The sequence below is a fragment of the Tamandua tetradactyla genome, chromosome 15 (assembly GCF_023851605.1).
Source record: "Tamandua tetradactyla isolate mTamTet1 chromosome 15, mTamTet1.pri, whole genome shotgun sequence".
NCBI lineage: Eukaryota > Metazoa > Chordata > Mammalia > Pilosa > Myrmecophagidae > Tamandua > Tamandua tetradactyla.
The window spans coordinates 83,617,936-83,628,289 of NC_135341.1; positions in this window are offsets into that span (position 1 = coordinate 83,617,936).

Sequence of the window (10,354 nt, forward strand, 5' to 3'; positions counted from 1 at the left end):
GGGGCGGGGGCGGGGGCCAGGTTTGTTCGCCGCCCTATCAAGGAAGAGGAGAGGGGGCAGGGGGCTGGGGTGAGGTTTGGGCCCCAACTCCTCCGTCCCTACGGGAAGTCTTCAAACGCCCTGAACTTCCCAGGCCCCGAGGGTTTGCTGGAGGGGTGGGGGAAGGGGCCGTTTGCTGGCCTTTGTCAAGAGCCCCGCGGTGGGGGGCCGGGGCGCGTGGGCGGCCAGGGTCGGGACTTCTGGGCAGTTTACCCTCGCTGAGAAATGTGGGGCGCTCTCCACCACCCTTGTCCCCACCCCGAATAAAAGGCAAAGCTGATGGCGTTCGGGGGGGGGGGCAGGTGGCTAGAAAAGGACCTCCGCGGCCACCCCGCCGCTGCGCGCACAAAGGCGAGGCCACGGGTCCCCACCCCGCCCACAGCCACCGGGCCTAGGCCACGTTTACTCACTTAATCCTCATTATTCCCAGGCAGCTCCTCTCCAGGACCTTAAGTCATTTCGCCAAAGGTGCAGAGATTTAGTGGGCTGGACGGGACTGAAAGCAGCATCTCTTGCATAGGGGGGTGCTGCAGACCAGGGGCCAGCGAGGCGCAGAGGGCAGGGGCCCTGCCACGGTCCGAGGAGGCCTGACCTCATTTTGCAGCTGCCCTTGCACACAGATCTGCTATGTCTTGGGGAGAAAGCCAGTCCACCCCCACATACCCCCTCCCAGGGCCCCCACTCTGAGGACTCCAGGCCCAGTGGGCAGACCTGCTGGCCCATGACCAGCCAGAGGGAGCTCTGCTCTCCCTGAGGCTGGAGCTGGCTGTGGGGAGGGAAGGCTTCAGAGCCCACCCTGTCCAAGGGGCTGCACACCCTGGCGGGCCACCAAATATGTCCCTGTTTGTCTTTATTTACTTTCAGTACTGTACCTTTTTACTTTTGGTTGCTTTCCAATGGGTTATTTACAGAATTACCTGTTGAAAATACAGAAAGGTATATTGTAAAAAGTGTCCTTCTGGGTGGGCCGTGGTGGCTCAGCAGGCAGAGTTCTGCCGGAGACCCAGGTTCAATTCCCGGTGCCTGCCCATGCAAAAAAACAAGGTGTCCTCATCCCTGCCTCCAGCTCCGCATTCCCCTTCCCCTAGCACCCGAGGTTTCCTGTTCCTGGTTAATGCTTCCGGAGATTATTTCATGCAGTGGTTCTCCAAGCCTGGTCTCCAGGCCAGCAGTGCAGGGATCAGATGGGAACTTGTGTGAACTGCAAATTCTCAGGCCCACCCCCTGCTGTCTGGGGGGGAGGCAAGCTGTGGTTTGACAAGCCCTCCGGGTGATTCAGATGTACAACCAAGTTTGAGAACCTCTGATTATGCAAATGTAAGCAACGGCCAATATACTGTTTTTATGTTTTTCTCCCCTTTTCAGTGAATGGCAGCATAGCACACCCTGTGCTCTGCACTTTGTATTTTCTTTTCTTTTTTTTTTTTCACTTACTCTATTTCAGGGACCTTTTCATAGCTGTACATAGAAAGTCTCCTCATTCTTTTGCACAGCTGTAGGATATTCCGTGGTTTATCCAGCCTCTCCCCTATTGCTGGACACTTAATGCACTTTCCCATCCTGTGCTATTAGAAACAGTGCTGCATCGAAGATCCCTGATCGCTTTTCATTCCCCTCCTGTGCAGAAATGTCATAGTGCTTTAAAACATCTGTCATTGCCACCAGGGAGATGGCATCCTCACATGGGTTGACTTTTTGACCTGCTATCGATGACTAAATATCTCTTTAAATTGCTTTCTGCACAAACCTCTGCCCCGAGTGGGAGTGGGGGTGGGCACGCTCTCCTCCCCCTTCAGCCCTGACATGGCCCCCCGTGGGGCCCCCGGTAGACCTCTCAGCACATCCCGCTGGATTTTCACTCCTGCCGAGTGAAAGAGCAGGGTTTCTCAATCTTGGCATGGTTGTCGTTTTGGGCCAGGTGACTCTTTGTTGTGGGGACTGTCCTGTGCATTGTAGGATGCTTAGAAGCATGCCTGGCCTCTCCCTACTAAATGCCAGTAGCACGCCCCCCACCCAAACTGTGACAACCACAGACATCTCCAGACATTGCCAAATGTTCCCCTGGGGGACGAAATTGGTCCCTGTCGAAGGCCATTGCTCCAGACAGCTATGCCCCACCAGGCCCCTGCTTTCGACCTCCCTGTCATCGGGCCCTGGGATGCTCAGGCCATCAGATCCCACAGGCCCTGGCTCCAAACCCTCCTAGACAGCCCAGGCTCAGCTTGGCAGGAGACTTAGGGCAGCCTAGCCCAGCCCTGCCTAACCTGAACGTACAAGAAGAGGCCCCTGGGGCTCATTTAGGCGGGTGGGTGGGCCTTGACCTATCTTAGGTTCCCTAAGACACCTGACTTGGGTTCCCTAAGACTTCTTTGCCCTCCTGGCTCACCAGGATGGAGGGCCAGCCAGAGCCATTCCTTGGTTCCTCCAGCCCCCAGCTAGTCTGCCCCTCTATCACCACCCAGGCTAGCCAAGTGGGTTTCTCATCCTTGTCAACCTCCTCACTGGGTGATGAGTCTCTGGAGATGGCTCATGCCAAATGCCCAGCACGGAGCCTGGCACACAGCAGGGGCCTGGCCAGCTCTGGCTTGTAACAGCAGGAGTAGTCCTCTCAGGCTCTAGGCAGAGGCCTGCCCCTCCCCTCCCTCTCTAATCCTCCCCTGGCCTCCTGAACAACCAGGATCTGGCAGCTTCTCCCTCCTCTGGCCACTTTGGACATCTGCTCACCTGACCCCACTCTTCTGAGCTCACCAGCGGAGCTGAGGGCCGTTGATTTGGCCTGGTGTGCCCTGTTCCCATCTGGTTTGGTTTAGTGTCCGGTAGTGTATCCTGCCCTTCCCAGGTGGGCTGTCCCAGATGCAGCCCCTAGGGCCTCTGCAGTTACTTTTGGAAGCAGCTGGAGATGGGCTGTGCATGCAGGCTCTAGCAGCAGACCAGACTGCCTGCTTTGAAGCTGGCTGTGTCACTGCCTCGTTGAGTGACTTGGGATATATTGCTTATCCTTTCTGCCTCAGTTCTCACATCTGTAAAATGGGGATGCTCAGACTCCTTACCTCTCAGGATTGTGAGGAGCAAAGGAGATGAGGGATGTAAGGATGTGGCCCCGAGAACTGTTTTGCTTGAGCCAGAGGAGACAGAGAAGTAAGGGGAAAAACACAGAAGTTGGTTGTTGCCTCTCAAGCAAAGAAAAGGAGGGCTCAATGCTTTCTTCTCAGGAACTGAACTGTGCTCTGGAGGGGTTGCAGCTTTGATTACATGCGATCAAATCCTCATGCCTGTAAGGGGGCAGCCTTCTGAATTTATTTGCAGGCATCTTCAGAAGAAACGTGGAGCTGCAGGAGATATGCTACCTTTCTTTTCCAGCCCTAGTCAATAGTCTGTGGGGAAAACAATCCCTGAGTTCCAGGATGCTCTTGATTTCAACCCAACTTCCACCCACTCACAGCCCACGTGTCTATCTGCTTTTTTAAAACTTTGGTATCTGCTTATGGTTTTCAGAGTCTACTCTAAGCCAATTCCTCCATGTGGGGAAATGTCTGGGGACCTCCCCTCACCTTGCAAGGGCACTTAGCCTTTCTGGAAGTTTAGTTCAGGTAGTCTGCTCTGCGCTCACCCTTCCCTGGTCCTTCAAGCATGCGTGTTCTAATGAATCATTTTTTGAGTTGTCTTGCTTTTATCACCACCTTCTACCTGGAATCAGAAGTCCTTATATTTTGCTTTTGGAAAATGTCAATTCAGTTTGTCTTCAATCCAGAGAGGCTGCCTCTTCCTTCTGCATCTTGATAATCTCACCCTGAAAATCGTCTAATCCCTCAGCAGGAAATCCAGTGTAGACTTGGCGTTCACCACTGTGCGTCCCTTTTCCCAGGGGTTACAACCCCACAAGTCCTGTCTATACTGGTTGCTCTCCAATGCCTTTAAACAGCTGTTTTGACATTTTATCCAGGTTTATCATTGCTTGTGGGGACTGCCTAATAAAAACTACTCCATTATGAGAGGAAAAAAAAGAAGGGGAAAAACAAGGGACAGCAGGGTGCTGGACCGTCCCCCGCCCCCCCTCGCCCCCTCTGGGGCTTTAAGATCAGACCAGTGAGATGGGGTGGAAAGTGCCCTGCGGCTGTGGGGAGGGAATGTTCGGCATTCCCCTGCCCATTCCACCTTGTTCCATTTAATCCACCAATCAGAAAGTATTTTGGGGGGTCCCTTCTGTCTGGAGTGATATCACTGGACATGTGTAAAGCACAGAAAGAGCAGCTTAGGAGAATATGTAGAGAAGAGGGAGGTGGTGTGAGGGGCTGGATGGGTCCAGGGCATGAGGCTCTAAAGACAGCCCAGGACTGCCAGGACCAGAGCAGAAGGAGGAGGCTGGGTGGGTGGAGGAGATGGGAGGGGTGCTGCAGGCAGGGGCCCACTTGGCACTGGTTGCGAGGTGCGGTTGACCAGGACGCCCCCGATGGGGTCTGCTTGCCCACCAGCCTTAAAGGAGAGCAGCTGCCGCTTAGGTGGGCTGAGGGCTCGTGCTGGGTTCCTGAACATTTCAACGTGCAAATGACACATCACTTCTACAAGCCCCAGAACTTAAACCTACTTTGGGGAGTGGTCTAGAAAATGGTTCTGCAGAGTGGGTCTGCTATCTTCCAGTTGACCCCTCATCCAATCGGAACATTGTTTCTGTAGATTGTGGCATACACTACATGAAAAGGTCTTCTCGCTCTTTCTCTGTTTTTCCCCTCCCTCGTTCCCTTCCTTCTTCACTCCCTTCCATCCTCCCTCCCTCACCCTCTTTGTTTTCTTTTCTGCTATCTGTTCCTTTCTCCTGCTTCTCCTCTTTCTCATGCCTCTTAACTCTTTTACTATGGAAAAGTTTAAAACTATATAAACAGAGAGAGAATAGTATATTGACCCCCCATGGATTCATCACCCAACTTCAGCAATTATTAACCCGTGGCCAATCTCATTCCATCTATATCTCTACCTACTCCCCCATTTCCAAAATCATTTTGAAGTAAATACCAGACATTATGTCGCTTCCTATGGAAACATTTTAAGAAGTATCTCTAAAAGAAAAGAACACATTTTTTTTATGAAAACACATAACCATAACACCATCATCGCAACTAAACACAGTAACATCAATTCCTTAACACTAGAAAGTAGTTAATTATCTCGTAGCATTTATCTGTTTGCTTGAATAGGACCCAAACAAGTTTCATACATTGCAGTTGGTTAATAAATCTCTTATATTTTATGGTTTATCCTTCCATTAAAATATATAAATATATATTCATATCTCTCCTTTCTTAAATGGTAGAATACTACATGCTTTTTATACTTAATAAGCCATGCTGGACACTACCCCCCAGTGATATAGGGACAGTGTCCTCAGTTCATCTTACAGCTGCAGAGCCTTCCCCTGTGTGCACGTGCCCTAGTTTAGTGAACCAGTGCCCTACTGATGGGCATTTGGTTTGTTTCCAGTCTTTTCCTGCTAAAAATAGTGCTGTAGCAAACAGTTTAAGTCTTTTTTATATTTTTGCCAGTCTGTCTTTGGGATAGATTCCTAGAAGAGGGGTGGTTGTGCCAAAACATGCATACTTTGTACTTCTGATATTACCCAATTTCCCTCTGGAGGATTGTACCACTTTGCCTTCCCACCAGCAGTCTATGGCAGGGTTTGTTTCCTCACAGCCTCGCTAACAGATTGCGATGCCAACCTTTTGGATTTTTGCAAGGTGAGAAGTAGTATGTCAGAGTAGTTTGCATTTGCATTTGGGGAGGGTTTCTTCCTTTCTTTCTTTTGTTTTGCATGGGCAGGCTCTGGAAATCGAACCGGGGTCTCTGGCATAGCACGTGAGAATTCTGCCATTGGGCCACTGTTGCACTGTCCTGGGAAGGGTTTTGATAACAAGAAGTGAGTAGTCATTTTCTTAACCAGGATTGTACAACACCCATTCGATTCCCTTTGTACATGTGGACGCTTATCAGAATGGGGAGAGAACTGCTGAGCACAGTACGAGTTCTGAGTGGTTTGATTGTTTATAAACTCAACCCACGGTCCCTAATCCTGATGTTACACCCCATGAGGGGTTACTCAGTGGAGCATACTACCAGGAGGCTGACCAGGCACAGAGCTCTGAGGGCCTCCTGGGATTTGATAAGATGGGAGGAGGTCTCATGGGCAGCCATAGCTGTCCACGGAGTCACGCAGGGGCCCAGTTCTTTTTTGGGGGGGGAGGGGGTGTCTTTTTCACATGCCAGACGCCTGCAGCTATTCCAGATGTGGTAGACTTCCCGGTTACTGCTAGATGGCCGGGGCAGCTTGGACAGGATGGTATGAAGGTGGGAGTTGGCAAGGATCCTGCCAAAGTGAGGATAATATAGTCCCAATTTTCCAGTTCTGTGGCTGCAAAGACATCTGTTTGCAAGGGAAATGCTGCCCAGAGTCTGAAGCCTGGGTCCGGTATAATCCTGTGATTTCTGGGGGGCAGGTGGGAAACCCACCAGCTTCTGCAGCAGTGCAGGAGGAAGCTACACACAGCAGTCCATGCCAGGTAGGGGATTGTCCTGGCTTGTCCTGGATCACAGCCCTGTACCACAGACTTTATGGAGTAGAGGCCCACTACTCCGGAAGAGGGAACTGGAGGAATTTCGGTAGAGTTGTGGACGTCTGACAGTAAGTTTCCCTGGGACATGTTCAGCTGGGAGACAGCATCTTGGAGAGTTGTGGCATAGCTGGTTGGAAGGAGGTCAGAAGCAGCCAGACTTTGAGTTTTAGTCTCATTTCGGTCTTTAAAGGGCTGTTTCATACTGTGGGAAATAGGGCAGATGGAAAGACTGGAGAATGTCATGTTTCCACACCTTACCGTGTCATGAGAGTGATGTGGAATGCTTTTTGCTCAGAAACATTAGTGAGATGTCAATGGGAGTTAAGTTACACCAGAGTCTCTGCCAGGTGGGCAGAGGGCCAGCATGATTTATCTGCCTATGGGTGCCCAGCCAGTGTCCCTCCCCTGGAATGTCCCAATGAAAGGGCTAAAGGTTATCTGAGAAGCTGCACCACTAGGGGCAGCCATTATCAAATTAGTTTTAGAAAAAAGATGGGTGTAGGCAAGTCTTGACTCACATGGTTGTTTCCTTTTCAATAGACCCATTGGGCCAGTGGCTGGGTAGAGGTGGCCAATCCCTTTTTTTGATCACTTACTGTGCTGGTTGGAAAGTATTACGCAACCCAGAAAAGCCATGTCTTACTCCTGTTCCAATCTTGTGGGGACAGCTGGTTTTTTTAATCCTGATTCAATACTGTGTGGTGGAAACTTTGATTAGGTTATCTCCACAGAGATGCGGCACGCCCAATTGTGGGCGTGACCTTTTGATTAGATGGAGATGTGACTCCACCCCTTCAGGGTGGGCCTTGATTAGTTTACTAGAGTGTTTAAAAGAGAAGACATTTTGGACAAACCTTAGAAACAAAGAGCCGAGCTGACGTCGACATTTGGAGATGGAGACAGAAGTAGCTTGGGTGCCAAGCAAGGACTCACAGAACGTGCAGACAGAGATGCTTGGAGAATTTTGCTTCAGAGCTGACACAGGTGTTGACGTGGAGAACAGAGACATGGATGTTTGGAGATGCTTGGAGCCCAGCAGATGTCACCATGAGATGCTAAGCAAGCTAGAACCTGGAGAGAGCCAAGGGAAGCCAAGAGATGAAAACCAGCCCTGGAGAAGTAAAGTGAGGAACCCCTGCAGGAACAGAGGCTGAAAGCAATGGAGCCCAGGAACAAGGGACCAGCAGATGCCAGCCACGTGACTACCCAGCTGACAGAGGCGTTCAGAAAAGCCTCCAGCCTTTCTTGATTGAAGGCAGCCTCTTACTGGTGCCTTAATTTGGACCTTCCACTTCCTTAGAACTGGAAACTTGTAACTTAAAAATTCCCTTTTTTTAAAAGCCATTCCAGTTCTGGTTATTGTATTCTGGCAGCTTAATAAATGAATACACTTACCTTGAGCAGTCTTGCTTAAATATTTGGTATAGTTGTGGTTTAGGACATGATCATGAGAGTGTGAGACTTAGAAGAAGGTTTATACAATTTTGTGTTTTCTCTTTGATGATTCATAAAATATGAGTTATATATATGCACAGCTTTCCCCATCTCCCTGCCTTCTATGGAAGACTATGAGTTTGCCTTCTCCACCCAGGCCTTCTTACCAAGCTAATCGAGGGGCTTGGGGGAGAGGAGGATTGGAGGAGGCCATCGAAAGGCTGCCTTGGAGGACAGAAGGTGAAAAGGTGGATTGGAAAGCAGAGAGGAGACAAGGAAGGGGAGGGCTGGGAGCAGTGGGGTGGGGACACAGAGTTCTTGTGCAGAGTTATGTGGTTTTGTGCTGACTGTAGGCCCCAGGATAAGATGTGATGCCATCTGTCTTCATTTTCAGAAAAGACTGAGCTTCAGAGAGGTTTTGTGACTTGGTCAAGGTCACATGATGGGGAGGGGCAGGGCTGGGACTGAATTTGTGTCTGGCACTGACTGACCCTGAAGCCCAAGGCCTTATCCACCCGCCGTCTCCTGAGCGAGGCCAGGGTTCCCGGGGAGCCGGCGGGCCTGCCGGAGCTCATAAACAAGCCCACGCGAGGGGACCCCAGAGAGAAAAGAAGGCTCCTATGTCATCATCGGCATGGAAGCAGGTTTTGAATCCCCACGTGAAATGAAAGCACAGGGCATATATTCTAAGCAGAAAAATCCATAAACAGTTAAAGATTAATGTACCTTAGTGAGGCTCTGGCCAGGTTTAAAAAGAATAAATCCTGCTAGACCAATGTTTTTGTGTTTTTGGGGCAGAATTATACAATGAAGAGACGAAAGGGGAGCAGCTGGTCAGACATGCACTGATTTCCAGGAAGCACTCAGAAATTTTCTGAGGACTTCCCCGGGCGTGAATTTGTATCAGGGCTGGGGCTGCCCTGTGAGGCTGTGGGAGGCAGCCCCAGGTGGGGGCTTGCAGGGGGAGGGGGGTGGGCTAAGATCACCCTTTCAGGGCTAGCCTAAGGCCACAGCCTATGTCCTGACCCCTTGGAAGGAGGAGAGGTCAAACATGCTTTAAGTCTGCATTCTACTCTTGTGGAAGGTTGCCCATCCACACTGATAAGAAATAGGCCAGGAACTCACTGATTCAGGGACAGAGAACACATTCCATCCAGCATTATAATCACCTTTGTACAGACTCTTCATCCGTGACCTCCGTTCCTGCTCACCCCACCTCCTGCCGGCAGAGTGACAGAATCCAGTGGGAGGGACAGGGCTGGGCTATGGAGGCTGGTTCTGAATCCTCGCCCCGCATTTCCCAGCTGTGTGGGCTTCAGTAAGTCATGTGACATCTCTTAGCCATCCCCCTCCTAGGGTAGTTTTGAGATGCCTGGTGCACACACCCTTGATGAATGTTGAGCCTTTCTCCTTGAGGTGATGAGAGGCTGTTGAATGTTTCTGACACCAGAGTGGCAGCAGCAAAATATGAAGATATTTTGGGACAAATGATCTTGGGTTGGGGTGAAGGACGGATGTACCGTAGCCTCTAAACATTTTACAAAAGCTCAGCTGAGGGCAAAGTGCCAGCCACCTCTGGGACACACCCCGCGTTTTTTTTCTCCCAAATCCCAATCCTCAGCTGAATGTTTCCGGAAGAGAGACCACTTGCTTCAGATTCCTGGGGTCGTGGTAAAACCTGGAGTCCTGGGCCCCCTCCAGCATACCGAATCAGTCTGGGCAGACTCAGAAAATGGCCTCTTTACCAGGTTCTCCAGGTGACTCTTACGCTCCTTGCACTCTGCAGTCTGAGCCGGGGTGCTGGTGCTGGGGGATCCCTCGGTTAGCCTGGCCCTGGCCCGTGCTCTGACCCTGGCACTAGAAAATTCTTGGATGCATACTAGGCCCAGGGTCTTTCTGAGAGCCTGGAGGCAATCAGAAAGCCTTGGCTTTCCTGTCTCTAGCAGCAGAACTCAGTAGGTGTGGTCGTGACTCTGCTAGGAGAGGATACTGTGGAGCCCGATGTGTGAGGGCTAAAGAAATTTCTAAAATCCTTTCCACAGCTGGCCCAGTGTCAACATAGATGCAAATGTCTAAGCTCAGCCTGGCTTTTCCAGGAAGACAGCACTGCTGACCGGGGCCACTGTCACCTCCACCCACCACTGTCCAGATGGCAGCTGCTGTCCGAGGGCACGTTTCACTCATTCTTCACCAGGGGTCTGAGTCTGTCTTTTCTTTTTCTTCTTTCCATCTTCCCCCCTCCCTTCCTTCCTTTTCTTCTCTCATTCTCCCTGCTTTCC